At 40.9% G+C, this 21,082-nt stretch overlaps 1 long non-coding RNA gene across 5 annotated transcripts; it reads left to right on the plus strand.

The window, feature by feature from the left end:
* Positions 1 to 13,627: 13,627 nt before the first annotated feature.
* On the plus strand, positions 13,628 to 20,689 carry LOC140582192 (uncharacterized). Of its 5 annotated transcripts, none has more exons than XR_011985120.1 (4): positions 13,628 to 14,123; positions 15,097 to 16,018; positions 16,589 to 20,207; positions 20,611 to 20,689. It is a non-coding gene; the product is annotated as an uncharacterized lncRNA (long non-coding RNA). The 5 variants fall into 5 exon arrangements; XR_011985119.1 differs by having other exon boundaries at positions 13,632 to 15,601; positions 15,909 to 16,018; XR_011985121.1 differs by having other exon boundaries at positions 13,632 to 15,601; positions 15,939 to 16,018.
* The last annotated feature ends 393 nt before the right edge of the window (positions 20,690 to 21,082 follow it).

Raw genomic sequence — 21,082 nt, forward strand, 5'->3', positions numbered from 1 at the left:
GCTGCCTGCACACTGTCCTCATCCTGCCATCTCCCTGCTGCCTGCACACTGTCCTCATCCTGCCATCTCCCTGCTGCCTGCTCACTGTCCTCATCCTGCCATCTCCCTGCTGCCTGCTCACTGTCCTCATCCTGCCATCTCCCTGCTGCCTGCTCACTGTCCTTATCCTGCCATCTCCCTGCTGCCTGCTCACTGTCCTGATCCTGCCATCTCCCTGCTGCCTGCTCACTGTCCTCATCCTGCCATCTCCCTGCTGCCTGCTCACTGTCCTGATCCTGCCATCTCCCTGCTGCCTGCTCACTGTCCTCATCCTGCCATCTCCCTGCTGCCTGCTCACTGTCCTGATCCTGCCATCTCCCTGCTGCCTGCACACTGTCCTCATCCTGCCATCTCCCTGCTGCCTGCTCACTGTCCTCATCCTGCCATCTCCCTGCTGCCTGCTCACTGTCCTCATCCTGCCATCTCCCTGCTGCCTGCTCATTGTCCTGATCCTGCCATCTCCCTGCTGCCTGCTCACTGTCCTCATCCTGCCATCTCCCTGCTGCCTGCTCACTGTCCTGATCCTGCCATCTCCCTGCTGCCTGCTCACTGTCCTCATCCTGCCATCTCCCTGCTGCCTGCTCACTGTCCTCATCCTGCCATCTCCCTGCTGCCTGCACACTGTCCTGATCCTGCCATCTCCCTGCTGCCTGCTCACTGTCCTCATCCTGCCATCTCCCTGCTGCCTGCACACTGTCCTGATCCTGCCATCTCCCTGCTGCCTGTTCACTGTCCTCATCCTGCCATCTCCCTGCTGCCTGCTCACTGTCCTGATCCTGCCATCTCCCTGCTGCCTGCACACTGTCCTGATCCTGCCATCTCCCTGCTGCCTGCTCACTGTCCTCATCCTGCCATCTCCCTGCTCCTGTGCCTCTCCTGCCTTCTGCTGACCACCACTTTCCTTCATACATATTAAGTAACCTATACTTTTAGTGTAATGTTCTGTAGCTCATAACACTAATATTTCCTACTTACTCTTCTTTTACCACCAAAAGAGTGTCTGATGTCTCCATCTTTCCTTTTCCTCATAGTGTGTCTGTGAATAAAATCTAATCTATATTTAACAAAACAGTATCTGGGCTATCAGATGAAGCTTCTAAAATGTCTATAAATATGAAATTGTGGAATGCAGAATCAATACCACTAAAATTCAAATAATAGGGCTTATTATTTGTTAGCTAGTTTTTTTTACGTTGCCCCTATAGGTTTCAGTTATAGTAATGTTTTTTCAGAGCATGACGTTAGACATTCTTATGCGTTAATATTAGCCTAATAACAAACCACACAGGCTAAGTGGCAAATTAATTTCAGAATGGCACAATTTATTCGTGATAAAATGAGAACGAAAACATATGGAGTTCATCTCCTTGGAAAATGACCATGACCGATTTTACCTCACCAAATAAGCCTGGTTTAAATAGAGAACTTAGCTCATCTTGCTAGTTAATGTAACTAAAGTTGACTGTACCGGTGTTCTGTCGAGTTGAGCTACTTTGTCGAGGTAAGCTATGATTAGGGCTATCAATTAGCACTACAGTAGATTACCTGGACAAAGTAGCTCAACTCGACAGAACATCTGCCTCAGAAGGACAATGGTAAGTAATTCAACTTATAAAGACGTCAGCTTGCATTAGTAGATGAAACACTTAAACGAATAAATGAAGGTTGTAAAATAACACATTTTCAACAGGTTAGACTTCTGCTGGCTACTCACATTTACCAATGCACGACAAACAGTACTATGACAGACGAACACAATGAACAGGTCACTCAATGAGAATGAATGACGCAACCGACTGGCTGCTTCTAGAGCCGAGGTGGTTAAAATGGTACGGTCCACATTAGGGGTGTCTGAAATTGTTTTACATAAACTTTTCCTACAAGGTGAGGTTATCTTTTTTTTTTTTTTTTGCAGCAAAAGAAAAATGTTAAAAACCCCCCAAAACTGCTATTTTTGTCTCTTTGGGGGGGTCTGGGTCTTGATCGGGGGGTACAGTACCCTCCAGTACCCCCCATAATTCGAACCATGAGTCTGATGTAGATTGAAAATTGTATGGTACTATGACTGAATAACAGCAGAATGGTTGCTGTAATCATCTTGCAGTTTACTATAAAGAGAAGTGTTTCTATGTAACAGGTCAGCAAAAGAAACTGCTGTCCAGAGGCTTAACGGTGAGGATACGACTTCATTCTTAGCCTCAGCAATTGGTCCAGCAAAGCCAAGTGCATGACAGGGAACAAGAAGCCCCAGTTCTGGAAACCACCATCACCCCATCAGCGTGGAAGGAACCTGTCGCTCAGGGAATGAGGGAATTCACAGGGTGGAAGGACCCATTCTCTGTGCCTGAGTACGAGACCCACCACTGGTCCAAACAGAGATACTGTACTGGTTTTTACTCTCTCGTGAGAGGGAGCAATATGGATTTCTAAAAACACCCAAAACTGCATTTAAACGTTTGACATTATGTGAAGTGATAAAAAGATGCAACAAATACCAGTTATCATGTTCAGAAGGTCAAGTGCACTCACCCTTCCCTTTGTTGGCATTAAGCAATACATTTTATTGACTGGGGGAGGGGGGTGGCACTAGAATTAATACCATACCGGAGAATGCTCGGTATGCCATATGCCCCATATATATATATATATCCTGTAGCTGCAGTAAGTATATTAGCATTATTGTTAACAAGTGTACTGCCACAGTAACAAGTACATATATATGTGACAGTAAAATTTTCTGGCCATCTACATTGATAAAACTTAGATGATTGTACTGTTTTATTATTAAATACAATTATTAGATAGAACCGGCTTATGTATTTGCTCTTTAAGAGGTTTTTACTGTTGTCTGGTGAGCTGTAGTGCAACCTGTCTGACTGAAACCTGTTTCTCCTCTCAGCACTAGGCGATTGGAAAAAGCCGTGAGCTGGACAGATAATGAGTACTGGGCAGCCTGGAATAAGTGGGATGAGGTGATTGATTGGGGAGATGACGAATCTCCACCCACATCACCTCCCTCTAACCAGGCTGGCACCTGTACTGGAGACGTGGATGCTGGGGCGGTGGAACATTATCATCAGCCAGTATATAAACGTGTGTATTTCAGAACTTTTTTTAACATGAGTTTGAGACAGTCTGATGTTAATTGAAGTTTAAAAAATTGGTCGGTACTATGTAAATTATTCTCACTGATTGAATAACAGCAGAATAGTTGCTGTAATCATCTTACAGTTTACAATAAAGAGAAATGTTTCTGTGCAACAGGCCAGCTAAAGAAATTGGTCTCCAGAGGCCTAACATTGAGGATGCAACTTCATCTGTGTGTCCGGCCTCAGCCAGTGGTCCAGAAAGTGCATGACAGGGAAGAAGCCCCAGTTCTGTCCACCGCACTCCCCCCATCATCTTGGAGGGAAGCTGTTGCTCAGGGAAAGAGGGAATCCGCAAGGCGGAAGGACCCATTCTCTGTACCTCAATATGAGACCCACCACTGGCCTAGGCAGAGACACTGGTTACGACAGCCACCAAAGACCTCCATAGATGAGAACATCATCCAAGACCTCTGCAATGGCCTGCAGACTTTTTCACTGTCATGAGGTTGAGCTGTATTTAAACTGTATTTATTATAAAATAAAAATTTCAAGCTAATACTGTCTCAGCCAAATACTGTCCTCTATGTCCATCAAAAATGCAATGGAAAAGAAAATATATCAAGCATTTCAGTAGATACTGACTGTATTGAATTACACTGGGATAGTGAATCCCCTGGGAGAAAGCTAGATGTAGGCAGGGTTTCATCTATTCTGTTATATAATCATGAGTGACATATTGCAGTAATGGAAAAAAAATAAACCTATCAGAATCTTACATACCTGGATCATGTCCCCCCTTAGTCTCCTTTGCTCGAGGCTGAACAGATTCAGCTCAGCTAACCTCTCCTCATAAGACATTTCACTAAGACCGGGAATCATTCTTGTAGCCCTACGTTGAACCCTTTCAAAGGCAGCAATGTCCTTTTTAAGGTAAGGTGAAAAAACCTGCACACAATATTCTAGGTGGGGTCTTACCAAGGAATTGTACAATCTTAAGCTTCACCTACCTTGACCTAAACTCCACACACCTAGAGATGTAACCCAACATCCTACTGGCCTTTTTAATTGCTTCCCAACATTTGCGAGAGTGGGACATGGCAGCAACAACATACACACCAAGAGTAGTCCACCATTTTGGCTTGGATTATAGCTTCCATTACTTTTCCAAGTGCCTATAGTTTGTTGGATTACTTCTATCCCCTTTTTTGAATATGGGTGTTATATTAGTAACACACCAACAGATACAGATTTCTGAAATAGCAAAGTTAAATAATATCCCTCATCTCTTTTAAAACTATAGGTAAGATGCTGTTATGATCTCCAGTCTAGAGTTGCAGTGTAACAGTATTCACAGGAAAGGGGATAAAGGGACAAACAGGGTAAGGGCAACAAGGGGACACCAGTGGACAAAGGGATATTTTTTTGCATTTTATTCATACACAATACTGACACTAGAAGCTAAAACTGGGCCTTCACTGGATCTTCCAGCAGGACCACGATCCTAAGCACATGTCCAAATCAACACAAAAATAGTTAGCTGACTATAGAAGCAAGCTTCTGCCATGGTCATCTCAGTCACCTGACCTGAACCCCACTGTAAACTTATGGACTGAGCTGAAGAGTAGAGTGCTGATCTGGAGAGGTTCTCTAAAAAGGAATGGACTCAGATGCCCGGCTTGGTATTCTCCAACCTTATAAAAGACTCAGTGCTGTTATCCTGGCAAAGGGAGGTTGTACAAAGTATTAAAAGCAGGGGTGCCAATAATCATGGCTCAAGTATTTTTGTTAAAAATAATTATTTCTTGATGGATTTTTTTTTCTTCGAAAAAATTTATTTCAATGAAAGGTTGGATTTTTCTAATTTTTTCGGTGTTAGATGAAGCTATTTTAGTAAAAGGTAGATTTTTTTCTAACCCTTTTTAAAAATATTTACAAGGGCTGCCAATAATTGTGGAGGGTGCTGTAGCTTCTCTAGGTTTATTATTATCTGTGAGCTCCCTTGCCTGCAAATTTTCTTTTACATATTCTGCAACACCACCTCCCTTCTTGCTTATCTGGTCCCTACAGAACAACATGTAACCATCCATATTATATTCTTCTCCATCATTGTCACTCAACCACATTTCTGTTAGTCCTATAATATCATGAGTCTGATGAAATGAAGGCCTCAAATCATGAATTTTGTTTCTACTGCTCCTAGCATTTAAATACAGACAGCAAAGGGTAGGCCTTTTACACTGCCCACTTATTAGTACTTAGGGCTTTTTGTCTCCCCCCTCTTATATTCTTAACTAACCTCCCTGGAAGACTACAACCACTTCCTATACAACGACCCAACGACTTCCTACAGTGGCAGCCAGGAGCACCAGTGCGTGGGATGTGCACCCCGGGAGTCGGGCAGCGTGCCTTCCTGGGGCAACCCGATGGATCCACCAGGTAGAGTGAGCAGAAGCCTCCCCGCTGAGGGCACCGGTACCCGGAACGGTTGTGCCAACACATGTAGCTGCAGACGCCGGCCATGCTTGCCAAGGCCTTGGCAGAGGCTGAGCGGACTGAGACAATCCTGTCCCTGTCTGCAACATCACGCCGGTCGCCAGCCACTTCATGCCAAACCTGCACCTGCACATGTGGGGGCTCCGTCTGCAGAGAGGGACAGAGCATGCACGTTATACGCGCAAAGCCATGGCAGCTGCGGAGAGATCAGACACTTTGCCCACTACTGCCCTGCTCCGGTGCCTTGCCTCCAGCTGGGAAATGCCAGGTGGATGGCGCTGTAAGGGGGGCAAAAGTCTTGTATCTTTTCTAGTTACTTATGGTTGAGGTTAGGCTGGAGGGGTAAAGGTTGTTATTGTTGGGATTCGGGTTTTTCCACGTAGAACCGAATAGAGAGTCCACACAAAGAAATGAATACAAACGTGTGTGTGTGTGTGTGTGTGTGTGGATTTGCATTGATCACATTTGAGGACCAAACTGTCCCCAAAGTGTAGTAAAACCAGAAATTTCCCTACTTTTGGGGACATCTTTTGAGGTCCCCATTTGGATAACGTCAGTTTTATAAAAATCTGTGAATGCAATCAAAAAAGTAAAAATGCCAAAAGTCTTGTATCTGGGTTGGTTACTTATGGTTAAGGTTAGGGGTGGGTAGGGATTAAGGGTGTCGTGACTGGGATTAGGGTTTTTCCCATAGAAATGAATGGACAGTCCCCATTTAGATAAGAAGACCAACTTGTGTGTGTGTGTGCGCGCGCATTATGTATATATTAAATTTTGGGGACCAAATGTCCCCACAATGCAATAAAACCTGAAATTTTGACGATGTGGAGACCAGCTTTTTCAGTCCCCCAAAGGGAAACTCAATTTTAAAAAAATCTGTGACTGCAATCAAAAATCTAAAAAAAGTGTTTTGACCACAGAAATGAATGGATGGTCTCCAGGAAGATGAATACAAACGTGTCTATAATTGCATGAAAGAGAACGCAAATCATACAGGACATCTATCCTGGCAAGGCCATACTTCTCTCAGGAAAGCCAAAGCCCAACTTTTCTGTACCATTGTAATACAGATAATGTTTAACTGCTGTAATTAAGCAATACTATTGAAATAATTAAAATATAGATTAAATCAGGTGTGTTTTGTGATTTTAAATGAGTATGTGATATACTTGATATAACATGAATGTACAGTAAAACTGGTCTAAGTCGCCATCTTGTAACTCGTCAATGTGCACAAGTCGACGCTCAAGCAAAAGTCCCGATTTTTCCTAATGATGTTTCCTTTAAAATTCCTTGTGTAAATCGCCGCTTGTAAGTCGTCAAATTCCCTTAGTCGTCACCTAAATCCCGAACAACACAAATGAATGGATTTTCCTACCTGTAAGTCGACACCCCAATCGCTGCATTCCCGCCGCCTGCTTGTCACCACGGCGATGTAGAAACGGGGAATCCCCACCTATCGCACTAGTCGCTCCCTGGGCTTAAGTCTCGCGTGTATAGTGCGGTGTAGTAGAGGTATGGTGTTATATTTACTAGTCGGCAAAACGGCGAGATAGACATAAGTCGCCGAAGTGTCGACTTAGGTGTATCTCTTCAATTCTCTAAGTCGTCACTTTTAAGCTGGTCCCGCGAGTGTCGACTTAGACCGGTTTTACTGTATTTCTGTCAGGGTCAGCCCCTCCTGTTGTCCCACTCTGTCCCTTCCCCGTTTGACCAGCAGGTGTCGCTGGTCATCCTGTTCTTTATGTTAGTCTTTGTTCTCCCCTGTTGCCTGTCTTGTCATATGGCTCAATGTGTTGAGCATCCAGTTGTGTGTACCCTTCTGTCCTGTGTTTGAGTCCCACCTCCTCTGTCTTTGTATTTTGCTCCCTAGTGTTTCATTTGAGTTTTTCTAGTTCCTGTATCTGGTGACGTTGTATTTGGTTTTGTTCCTTGTGCCCCTGCTTGTGTCTTTACCTGTTCTGTAATTCCCCAGTGTTAGTTTCTGTTTCCTTGGTTAGTTCTTAGTTTCCCTGTTATCAGTTCCTTTTGAGTTTATTAGTTTCACCTGTGCCCTGTTTCCCTGGTCTTTGTTAATTAGCCTCACCTGTCCTGTGTTAGTCTCGTTACCCCTTAGTATTTTAGTTCCTGCTTCTGTTCAGTTCCCCAGTGGTTCATTGATTGTGATTGTGTGTTGTTGATTGTCGTTGTTTGATGGTTTTGAGATTTTCAGTGTTCAACGTGTATTAGGTTTTTGTTATTTAGTCTTTATTTATCCCCTTTAGTTTTTGACCCCTCGTGGTCCTTTTGGTTTTTGCTGTGTTTGTAGTGTTTTCTGTTTTATTTAATAAACCCCTTTTTGTTCTTGGAGCCGCCAGTGGATCGTCCACCCTTTCTGTGCACCATGCCTCGTTCTCGCGCCCCGGATCCCTGACAAAGTAATAGTTTTTGGGTTTCCTGTCGTGAGAGATGAAAGCTACAGGCATGTAAATATTGTTTCCTGTAATAACTTTTTTTTTAATTATTTTCCTCATTGTTAAAAATCCCATGCATTAGAAGGTACCAGTCAGTGGAATCACACAGTGAGATATGTTGGCCAGCCGTCCTATTCATTCAGCACCAGCCGATCAAGTAGAGATTTCAGCACCACGGACAGTGATCTGTGTTAAACTGACCTCAGGTTCCTACACTGGCTACACGGAATTTTCTGTAAATAATTAAATGCCTCTATCCCCCTACATGTGGAAATGTTTCCCCCTCCCCCAGACCATTTCATGTTGTATCCTCATTATGTGTGTATTAGTTTGCAATATGGCTGTATGAGATGTCAGTCATTGACTTGTCGCTGATGCTCCCTGTTTCCTAAGTCTAGTTTTCTCAGATGAAGCAGTTCACACCTTAAGTTAGAAGAAGTTTCCTGTTAATTGCATCTGTTTGAACAGGGGTTCCCCACATATAGAGGAGAAAAGCCCCAACTTACAAATCAGCATCCATTTTTGTACGCTTTCTGTGAATGACGTCCCCGCACAGGATCACCAGATGCAAGACGACCACACTTTGTGCTACTTGTATGTTATGTTAGCAAACCACATACATCTACATTTCTTGCATTCTGTCACACTTGTGCAGAGCATTTGCAGTGTTTGTGATTAGTTATTGTTCAGTGTTCATTCATCTTTGGGATTTTGGTGTTATTTGTTTGATATACTGATGTTTATATTTTTGCAATTTTATCAGTATACAGTATATTTGATTTTGCTGTTCTAAAATGTAGTTTGAAATATTTTGTCATCTTTTCTTACTTTAACATTTATCTTGTTAAAATACAGAAATGGACTGTTTTCTTGAGCCATAGTGTTTTATTCTACATCACAGATAATGCGTACATTCATAAAAGTAAGTGGTGATATTTTGCTCAGTATTGGTTCAAGTTCAGATACTTCAGGTTTTTATTAGACAAAACACATAAAAAATTTTGTGCAAAGCCATTGATTTATTTTTAAAACAACTGCACTGTGATATTTTTTAACAAAAACAGCATATTGTCCTTTTTTCAGCTCTAAGCATCATATGGGCCTCTTACTGGCTTTCCAACGGCTTTTGGGGTCACATGATGGTCGATAATGATATTTCAGGCCTTTCTTGAAATCACTTTAAAAATTGATCTGGAATATATCGATTTATACTATAATTTGTGCAAATTAACACAAATGGGGTGATTTTGACCACAAACAATAATTCATAGTTGGAGGGTAACATTCCTCTAGATTGCAAATGTACTGATACTAAAACCTGTGACCTCAAAAAGTACAAAGAACTGGAGCAAAAGAAAAATGGTGAAAGCTGTCAGAAACAGACAGGAAACTATATGGATGTTTTAGAAGAGGTAGATGTGGTCCAGTTGGCTGTATTAGTGTCTATGTGTCCTCTGTATGACTGGCATCCTGTCCAGGGTGTACTCCATCCCCGTGTCCTGTCCTGTTTGGGATAGGCTCCAGGCCCCACAGCCCTCACCAGGATGAGAGGTTAGAAGATAGATGGGTGGATCCCGGAGAGATGCTCATAACCCTAATTTGTTGTTCTGTATCCAACCAGCTACTCTAATATTTTTCATTATTTTTAAATGAGTTTTAGGAATGCCTTTCGCAGTCTAACTGACAAAGCAGGTTTTTGTGATCTAATGAACTGCCATGCCTTGTGATGGACTGCCGCCCCTCCTGGGAGATTCTCTGCCCTGTGATAGGTTGGCACCCCCCTCCTGGCATTTCCCTGCCCTGTGATAGGTTGGCACCCCCCTCCTGGCTTTTTCCCTGCCCTGTGATGGGTTGGCACCACCCTCTACTTATTCCCTGCACTCCTAAAGGGCTGGTGTCCCCATCTGGGTTATTCCCTGCCATGCGATGGGTTTGCCATCCCCTCCTGGGTTCCTCCTTGCATTGCGCCCATTATTTTCAGGTTTATATTCCAGAGACCTGTAACCATACATGGGACAAGTGGCTGTGGAACGTGAATTAAGTGATTAATTAATCAAATTACAGACAAATTAATAAATATTCATCTCTCCTGTTTACATCACTGTCCTATTTTCAGTATTATTACATTTGAGTTGGCCTCCCGTCCAGGGTGAGCACCAACCTTGTGCCATATACTGCTGAGGAGAGGCTACCAGCCCGTTTGCTAGATGGATCGATGGATGGATGATGGATGGATGGATGGATTTATTTCACTGAACAATTCAATAAGCTCTGTAATAAATATAATTAAACTGGCAGTTAACATTCTCTGGCTGTCTAAATGCTCTTCTTTTTTGTCTCACATTCTTCACATGTAGCCTGTGTAATAGTACAGGTGTAGCTGGTCCTGGTCCCTATAAGGGAAAACTCTATTTTATAAAAATCCGTGACTGCAATGAAAAAACTAAAAATGCAAAAACTCTTGTATTTTGGTTGCCTACTTATGCTTATGGTTAGGGCTGAGTAGGGGTTAAGTTAGCATTATCATTTTTCCCATAGAAATGAATGAGCGGTCCCCATAAGGATATGTGTGTGTGTGTGTATAGGTGTTTCATTGATTACTATGACTATGCTCTAAATGATTTAAGCGGATTTAGCTTAAGTTGTAACTCTTCATGTGGAATGAATTGCAATGTCTCTGAATTAATTTAATTAGTGCTCATTAAGGTCAGTTCATTTACAATTCCTAATTTCAGAAGCCAGTTAATAAATCTAATTCATTTACAAGTATTTCTCCTATAATACGTAATACATGTTTACAATAATTCCCAGGGAAAGCATTTCCGGTAAGGTACTGCTCATTGACACAGATTATAAAGCTTGTTAGACTATGCAACATTATTTAGCAGGGCTGAGAGAAGGTGAGAGCTCCCCTAGTGGCCGCAGAAATGCATTTCCCTAGAGCAGATATAATGGGTGGCAGCCTCAGTGCTTTTTAATCACAACTTGGGATAGAACAACAAATTTAATCATTCTGCTCATTTAATATTTCGATTTCAATTAGGCTTAATTTTTGGATATCCATGTTTACATAATATTTAGAATCCCACTGCAGTTGAGAATGGAATGCCACAGATATTAGTCTCCACCACATATCGCTTGTTTTATTTCAGAATTCCTTTGGTTGTTTAAACTGATTGCTCTGTATCAGTTGGCGTTGTGTGTTTTGAGATGTATAATTGCCAAAGAGTCCTGAAAAGCTGATGGTTTAGATACCAGAATTAGTATGAGCAGGACTTAATGTGTGTTCTTATGGTGGGGATGTTAGAAGGCATTGAGGTTTTTTATTCTATGTCACTCCATGGAGCACATCCTACCAAGACAGAACATCTTGCAAGGTCAGTATTTGGGAGAGTTTCGACGGTGGGTGAAATATACCACAGCTGCAGAACAGCCCAGTCTTGTCAGAATAGCCATATTAATGAGCTCTTGAGCAAAGACCTTTACTCCCAAAGGGACAGAAAACTGTATCAGGCCATGCTGGCAAAGACCCTTGTTTCAAACCTGGTACCACTTTGCATTGAATGCTGAAAAGGGCCCTTTAAATACATTAGGTATGTTATTTGATAAACTTGGGTTTACTTTACTCATAAAAAATAATGCCCCAATTTACCCAAATGAGTGAGTACAAATATTGATTTGAAATATTAATTAATGTTAATATTCAAATTAATTAATATTAATATTGAAATATTAATTGATTTGAGTAAATCTTACAGGATGGTACTGTGACAGTAGGTAGATTATAGCTTTATTTATTTAAAATGTTTCCTAGAATTGGGTATACTTTAAAGTTTAAAGTCAACCCAAAAAAGTGAGTGCAAATTGTTACATCATTCAATCTGAGTAAATTCTACAGTTTATTTTTTTGAAGTTCATGTACAGAATTACAGTACATTACAGTATTTTATCGGCAAGGTTCTCATAAATATTGCCCAGAAAGCATTTTTTCTACAGTATTGTACTATTTTACTGATAAACATCATGTTACTGTAATAACTTCACTGTTTATTACAGCAGGGGTGCAGATTGAACCCATGACCCTGGAGGCGTGAGGCTATAGTAGGAGCAACGGGCCACTATTCATACTGTGAGAAATGATGTATGTTTAATCATACATTGTAACTGATATGTCGTTACACTGCTTGTGTATGCTTTGCACCTTGCCTTTCTCCCTTACTTGTGTTTCTTGTTCTCCACACCTTGTGAGCTTCAACATGAACTGATTCATTGTTTTTCATAAGACCCCAGGTTAGTTAGGTCCAGTCTCCTGGAAAATCACTAGAATGTGTCCTTGGCTTTGGAAGCTAAGAGCATCTTATTTTCAGGGAGAGCCCTGTAATATTTATTTTAATAAATTATCTTTATTGATAAACCTTCATACTGATAATCCTCTTGTAGTGGTCCCAAAAGAAAACATGACTAAAGATATTATCCATTTTAGTACAGACGCATTTCACGATTCAGTAACCTGACTTGTCCAATAGATGGTAGTGTAGTACTTCGACTAAGACATGCTATGGAAATTGCCGGTAAAAACGGAAAGCTCGTTTTCCATTTTAAACGTTTGTCTGACTGAAATGACCACATGTTGTACGTATGTAATCGTACTATACATCTAACCTTCAGCGTTGTATTACCTACCTTAATTATCTGCAGCAATAAAATATGTACGCGTAATTGGACATGTGCAAGTTAAGCAATCTGTCTGATTTTAAAGTAGGCATGGATGGATGGTAAGATGAATGCAGGAAAGACCCGTGAATAAACTGAAAGTATACATAAAATATGATAAAATAATAAATATTTTTAAACATTTAACTGGATAACGACAGCTTCACAGTACTTATATAACCCTGCACAATTTCGAATATCATCACAGCTCCCTGAAAATTAACAGCTATCATTATAGTACCAATAAGCAGTTATCCAGACATCCCGAGTCTCCCGGAAGTTTCGGGAGTCTCCCACATATTGACAGCGACTCCCTGATACCCGCAAATTGAATAAAATATCCCGGAAAGAAGAGCAAGTAAACAAGAGAATGCATGCGAGACAGTAGCGTGAGCATCGCGCACTTGAGAGACGCGCGCGTACGACGGAATGAGCGAGAGAGAGAAAGATAGAACGTGTATATGTGTGGATCCCTGCGTGTGTGCCTGTAGCCCGTGCTAGACAGACAGCATCCTGATTAGTTTACTTAGCAAAATAAGCCAATCAGATTTCAATGCGGGCGGGCTTTTATTTAACTTCTCGAGGACCGAAGTTATCGGTTCAGTGGAGCATCATGACAGAGGGAGAGTGCCCCAAAAAACGAAAATATAAAACGCATTTCACTTCAGACTACACAAAAGTGTATCCTTGTCTAATATGGATGAAAATAATGACAATGTTGCGCGCGCTGTACTATTTGCAACCGTGATTTCAGCATTGCCCATGACGGTGTAAGGACCTGTGACAATGTTAGACAGGAAATTGCATGTTTTTGTTACTGTGTTCTGTACGGACTACATTTCCCAGAATGCCAGGGCAAGAGTTGCCGCGTTTTGGACACATAACAGTGGCCAATCCTGTTCATCCATGTTGATGGGTTGCAAATAGGATGTACATGGACCAATACGAAAGACGTGTTAAGGAACTGCGCGGCTAAGAGAGAGCGGGAGAACACGTTGGAGAATCGTCGGGGCAGGACGTGAAGAGGGTCGGAGCAGGATTTGAGAGGAGACGGAGCAGGTTTCGGTTTCGCCCTTCGGGAAAAGGAAAAAAAGTGTCGCCCGGAGTGTTTTGCTGTTTTGCCCCGGTGCCGGAGACCAGGAGGTATACGGCTGCAAGGGAGGTAGGCAACGCGACGCCGTGTGGATTGGCACAACGCCGAAGGAAGCCCTGCTCGCCGGAACTCGCCTGCGCCCACTGCTCGGCATTGAGTTTTCTTTTCTTTTGATCCCGAACAAAGTTGTGGAATAAAAAGTGCACCAACGACTGGGCCCCAACGCACCACGCTGTGCAACAGGTTTTTCTTATGCTTATACTTTAATTGCATTGCAGCGAAATGTAAATGTAGGTTTACCGTTTAAGGGTACGCTGCTCTGTTTTTTTTTCCTCTTTACTTTAGTGGTCATATTGGAGCTGTTGTTTTCTTCCTTGCTGAATAGGGCTCAATAAATAGCCCGGTTATGTTTAAGTAGTGTTGAATGTCTTTATTGAGGATGTGGTGGTTTTGTTTTATATTCTGGGGGAATATGTTATGAACTGATTAGCTTCATCTCAGTTCAATATTCCCACAGTGGAGGCACCGCGCTGCTAAATCTATTATTTGTGTTTTAAATGTTCGGTCTAAGGGAACAAAATCTCGTCGCATAACACCTCGCGGGTAAACAGGGAGTCACAGCCACCTCTAGTGAACTTAGAACCCAGGATCTAGTTAACGTGGTCAGCTTGTAGTCGCGTGTACCCCCTTTGGTGGCTGAAAGGGGGGGGTTACAACGGTTTAAACGATTGTAAAAGGCATGTTGAGGTGAGTTTTTAACAAGTGTCATTTCATGTGCTGTATTATTCAAGTCCACACTAGTTAAACACTTGGTTAGTTGCTAATGCTGTCATGAAAGATTCCTTGAAGACTTTTGTAAAGTAGCAATGGAATATAATTAAGGAATTTGCATAAATGGTAGAATAATCTACTTATATTATTGTCAAAATACATAATATTGACATTCGTGAGTGCGCTGACTAGAGAAAATTAATGAACAAATTAAACTGTGAAATCAAGTTTGTTGAAGTTATCTCCCTCCTGGTTGGGGGCACCTCCCTGAATTGAGTTTTTGCAGGTTGGGATGTCTGAATTATCCCACCTTAGGGATGGAAGGGGGTGCTGGCTGTGAAAGTTGTGGGGCGGCGGCAGACTATCCGTAGCCACGCCCAACATACAATCCGTAGGCACGTGGCCACTTCCCTGCGTTTGATTGCTTTTATTTCTGTGTGGACAGATTTCCGGGATGCTGCACATCATTCGGGGGCGTGAGGGAGCTGTAGTGCATTTGCGGGAGTCTTCCGGGAGAGGTGTGATGTCTACATAAGATTATGTTTTAAAATGCGATCCAGTTGTTTAAATGTTATGCCACTACACATTTCTATGCAGGACATAATTCATGGACTCAAACAGAGCACTAGCACAAAAATGTATTGGTTATTTTAAGAAAGCAAGATAAATTACTGCGCATATGATACAGTAAAATGAGGTCAGTAAGAGCTTTTTTTAACGTTAGTACTGCCTAAATCTCATTGCGGCGCCTGTCACTCAGACGTAAACACGCGAGAGTATGACAGACTGCGGTCAACGACGTTGTGTGGCGCGAGCGGCACGTGATCGTCGACGGCCAGAGTCCGCGCCCTTTTAATAAGGGAGATGTCCGACGTTTGAGCTCCGGCAAATAAAACCAAAGCCGGATTTATTTTGATAATTTCTGCTTAGACTTTATTAAACTAATACATGTATGTTTCGTGGTAACTTATGTACTTATTGATGTAGCTGAATTTCGATAATTTAGAAGTTAATTGCGAATTTTTACCTGGTTAGCTACACTGTAAACCCTAATGCTGTAACTAATTGATTGAACTGAGTTGTATTAACTTAAATAATTACAATTAGTTTATATTAATTAAAATTTATGAGTATTTAGAACTTTTTTCTTATTTATGAGTTTGTAAAAATTAAACCTTTCAAGTAAGATGTAAAATTTTGCTGGTTTAATTTAAACAAAATGTCTCTTTAAAGTTTTATTAACTGAAAATCTTTCAGCCTTGTGATTTTGCGTATGACGTCATCCAGGTTCACGTAAACTGTCTTGCCCGCGCTTATTCCTCGTTCGTTTCTTTCAAGATGGCGGATCGGCCTCGCTTCACACTACAGTAAGTAAAATATCCAAATATACAAATCCAATGAATCTTAAGCAAGTGTTTTAATCCATATAATCACAGTAATATTTAAAAGTAATTTAGATGTGTTGGATTATAGAGTACGCTGTAGCTTGTGGGTCAATAAGATAAACTTTTAACGTTAGTTCAGTGTTGGGAGCTGTTACTGACCGGCACAATGTTTGTAAATTCAGGTAAAATTGAAATTAAAACATTTATGCCGCACTTATTTTTAAAACTGCGTTATCCACAACATCCCAGCCAACACATCCATGTGGGGCCCGCATGGGATGCACTTGGGCTGACATGGGAAACCCAAGTGGGGCCCAGTCAATTTTGTCCACAGTTTCCATGGTGGCCCCACATGGGTTAGCCACATGGGCTAATGATGAGCCCTTGATGGGCTCCATATACACTGAAAAAAAGAACATGTTGGATTTACTTAATTCAATAGTGGACAGTGGTTGCACACAGATGTTTTGCTTTGGCAGCAACTTGAACAATTGAGTTAGTGTTAATACCCCCAGAGGTAAGTTGACATCCATCCAACTGCCTTGATCCTAGGCGAAAGCTGCCCCGGTACGTCTAGGTGGTGACACTCCATCCTACAGGGTTGACATGATGCATTTTCCTGAAGCACACAGAGGACACGTCGGGTTTTAGGTAAGTGTGCTTTGTTTTTCTGTGTGTGTGTTTTATTTGGTATGGATTTTATTTATTGGCATGTAAAGATTTTACTGAGCACTGTTTTGGTTGATCACTGTTAGCACTTATTCATCAATATTAACATTAGGGGTGTGCATTGGCACTGCCCTCACGGTTCGATTCGATTATGATTCACCAGGTAACGATTCGATTCAATTCGATTCTATGATGCATTGCGATCCATCAAAATTCTACTGCGCACAAGGCAAATTTTTTATCAGTTGTGAGGCAATACAAGCAGATATTAAACAACAGATTTTATTGGCTGCTATGTCTCTCCTGTATCTTTGACATAAAAGTTATTAAATTAAATAAAATGCGATTAAATAAAATGTAATTAAATAAAATGGTACAGGGTATTGGATATGGCATTTTCAAACCTGAAAAAGAAAATCAAAATCAGTGCTTTCAGTGCTTTGAATGAGAAATGTTTCTCTTCTCTCTGCTTAAGAACCATTTGAAATTAAATAAATAGAGCAATAAAATAACAGCCAACTTTTTTCAGCAGTGAACATAAATATTTTTTTTTTACACACAGTAAAATAGCAGCTCTAAGACAGGCCACTTCCTGAAGTCCTGTGCAAATATTAAAATAATAAGTAGCACTATTTTAACAACAACCACCCAGGAATAAAAATATTCAGTGCAACAACACACAGTAACCACTTATTGCTGTGAAACTTTTTTCAAGTAGTAAAGTAAAGTGCAAACTATTCTCAACAAAACAGCAGCTTAGCAGCTTTAAGACAATGGCAATTATATGCCTGCCCTGATCCTACATCACATCAACTGCATACAACAAAATATCAAGATGTGAAATACAGTAATGTAAACCAAAAATAAAGTGTGTAGGCTTAGCCTACTACCAAATTTGTGCAAACAAACATCTTCTTCCGTCTGAGTTCAACATCACCATCAACAATCCGTTTCAGAGTGAGGAATGTCCGCTTTCCAAGCTTTGGGCGCGTTTTTAATAACCCGTCTATCGCGGTCATCTCCCTCCGCCTCAGCCATCTTGCTCGTTGTTGTTGTTATTCCGCCGGAACCGGAAGTATTTGAAACTTCACAACTTTATTTTCCGCCAGAAAATCAACAGTGACATAATCGATTATGGCACTTTGCCGCATCGATGCTGAATCGTTCATGCCCCGCATCGCGATGCCTCGCCGAATTGATTATTGTTGACACCCCTAATTAACATTATTAATATTTATTAACATTTTGATCTGTTGTGCTGTTTATTGTGCGATTAGCCTATTTTATTCCCAAGGTTACTGATTTTATGTATTTTGGGAAGGTGTATGATGCCGTTTTAGCCCAACCCTTGTGCAGAGCTTGGAAGTCATGCGGATGTGTTCCTTTTTAACCCTCTGTAGTCTTGGGGTAGGGGACACACTTTCACTAACTGGGGCGTGCTCACACATTTCATTCAATATCAAAAACTTAATTCCTGGCAAATAAATTATTTCTTATATATTTGGTTTGGCAACAAACTCATCTTAATCTTAGTGTACTTTGTAAATATGTTAGATTTATGTGAAGTTTGTAATTTGACATTCAAAGTATAGACATGGCAAAATGCAGTTTGGAACACTTGCAGAAACATTATAAAACTACATTTTAAGCAATGCTGGCAGTTTGTTTTGATCCCAGATATCTGATCACCAAAGTCTTGGCTACACGAAGATGACTAAATGGTGTAGTTGCAATATTTATTTGGATAAATAAACAAGAAAAACCTAACTCATGTAACTATTTCAGGCTCCTTTCATTGAATATGTAGCAACTTTCATGTGTATGAATGAGCCATTGTCACCTGGCCACATCCCTCCCCCCTTTTATGGCGCTGAAGGGGATGTATCTGGATCGCGTTTCACCGTTGCGCTGTTCATCAAATTACCATGCGAATGCAATCTGAATACGCGCTAATGCGGCTATTTAGAATGTGAATAGCGATCTTCGGGTGACAGTGGTACTACACACCCCCGATGCAGATAAAACAAAGTAAGGTGACATGGTTTACTTTTTTGCCGATTTAACCTAATTTAAAAAAGTTTAATACTTCCAACAATGGACGTTTTGAAAAGAATGCAGATTACTGATTTAGTCAGCATTTTTTTTTCATGTTTCTATAATAAGATTTCAGTGAGTTATGAACTGAAATACACAAGAGAGATCGCTGCATTGCCAACGATGCCGTCGACTCTAGAGGATTAGAGGTCTTAACTTTTTAATAGCATGCATATAAGGTGACATTTTAATTGTTTTATTGACCATATAATTGTAATTAGGTTTAAATGGTGTATAATTGTATTTGCTGGTCTTATTGCCCTTTTCCTGTTTTATGGGTAATAGTTCTGCAGGTACACACAGAAAAATAAAGGTGCTAACTGGAACCGAAAATGGTTCTTTAGAGTGATGCCATAGAAGAACCATTTTTGGTTCCATAAAGAACCTTTCAAACCAAGGTTCTTTAAAGAACCATTTCCTTAAATGTTCTTTAAGGAACCCACAAAAGTGCCACGAAGAACCATCAAAAATGGTTCTTCGAGGTACCTTTTCTGGTTCTTTGAAGAACTTACAGGGAAAAAGGTTCTTTATAGAACCCTTCTCAAAAACGTTCTTTGTGGGCCCAGATGGTTAACCCTTAGCAGTCGGCGGACCCGCCAGCGGGGACACTTGCATTTTTTTCTGGTAACCGTGAAAAGAACTTAAAATGCGTCGTCATGTTTGATCATACACGTAAGTGTAGTACATCATTTGAATCTGTAAAGGGTCTACTTTTATTCATGTATACTCACAATATCCACAAAACATTGTGCTTTTGTAAAATAAAGAAAAGAAACAGGGTGCGCTTTCAGCCGTCTCAGTCTCCGCGAAAATCTTTTTGAAACACGTCACTAAAATGAACTGAAACTCCGCGAATACTGCACAGACAGACATGAGAAATATATCCATAGAAAGCTTAAAGTGTCTACTTTTAAATAAAGCAATTTAAATGAAAAATAAATATTTTCAGTTTATGTAATCCATGTGAAACCAAGGAGAGGCACAGAATTTCTGTCACACTTCATTATCTGCTAATGACCCGAGGCAGGGCACGCCCACAGCCATTCACACGGAAAACAGTCCGGGCAGCATGCGTACAAGGCCACGCCCCCCGGCTTAAAAACACATAGTCTAATAGTGCGTTCGACTATTTCTCTCCAAGTCGGAACTCGGATGAAAACGTCACGAAACGTCAAGAAAAACGTCGCTTCCCGTCGGAAACACGCCTCTTTCATGACGTTGAAGTCGGACAAGATTTGCCCCAAGAGCCTGTCACTTACCAGCCAATCAAAAAAAAAGAAAGGGCCTACACAATAGCCAATCAGAAAATAGTACTATTGTATCTGGGTAAAATACAACACAACAACCAATGAAAAGGCTTCCTGTGGAATGTCACTCTTGCCTGTCTTCAAAACTTGACAGCCCTGGGGTTATTAAGTCTTATATAACTCTTATTCTGATAATATTAAACTAATATTAGTAAATATTTTCCTCACTTCAGCTAGCTTTTGTCAGCTTATGTGAAACATTGGCTTTCAATGCCATTTACATAGGTTAGTGTAGCATGTAGATAACTCTGCTAACATGCTGCCTTATGTAGCAAACATGTTGTTTCCTGGTGGCTAAGATAATGCCTTATGGAGTTTACAGATGTTTGTAAATGTTCTAATGTATTTCACCTCGTTTTGGATAGCTTTAGATTATGGTTGCTAATATATATTTGGCTCCCTTTTGTTTAGCCTATAATACTGCTATCGGTAATGTTGTTTAGCACAAACATTTCGGGTGTAAATGTTTGAGATGCTAACATTTTTTTATTTATTTGTTTTTAGGAATGTGTCTGCATCACCCTTGCCTTCACCAGCACCTCACATCGGGACATGCATGCTAAATAAACCACAAACCAAGAAATATGTTTCTGTCCTCAAATTATTTTCTTGTAGCACTTTCCTCTGTCCCATACCTGACTGAAAGGGGTAATTATACAGCTCATTATGCAGGTCTTTGTCTTCTCTGGTGTGAACAGCATTATTCATGAGCATTCCCACCTCCTCGCATATGGCCTTTCTAAACAAAAAGTGTCTTAGAAAATTTAAATGAATGTATTGTTTTCTGTAAATGAGTGAGTGAGATGATTGTCACATCATTTTGAAGTAAAACCTCTACACTACAAGATCCAGGTCACAAAAATCTTGTACACAAATGTCATGAATGTGTTTTGTGGTCTAATTTCAGTGACTTATTTTTTTGTTGTTTTCAATAATCACGCATAACTATTTTTTTCTCCAATATAAAGACTTGTAC

The sequence above is a fragment of the Paramormyrops kingsleyae genome, chromosome 24, assembly GCF_048594095.1.
Source record: "Paramormyrops kingsleyae isolate MSU_618 chromosome 24, PKINGS_0.4, whole genome shotgun sequence".
Taxonomy (NCBI): domain Eukaryota; kingdom Metazoa; phylum Chordata; class Actinopteri; order Osteoglossiformes; family Mormyridae; genus Paramormyrops; species Paramormyrops kingsleyae.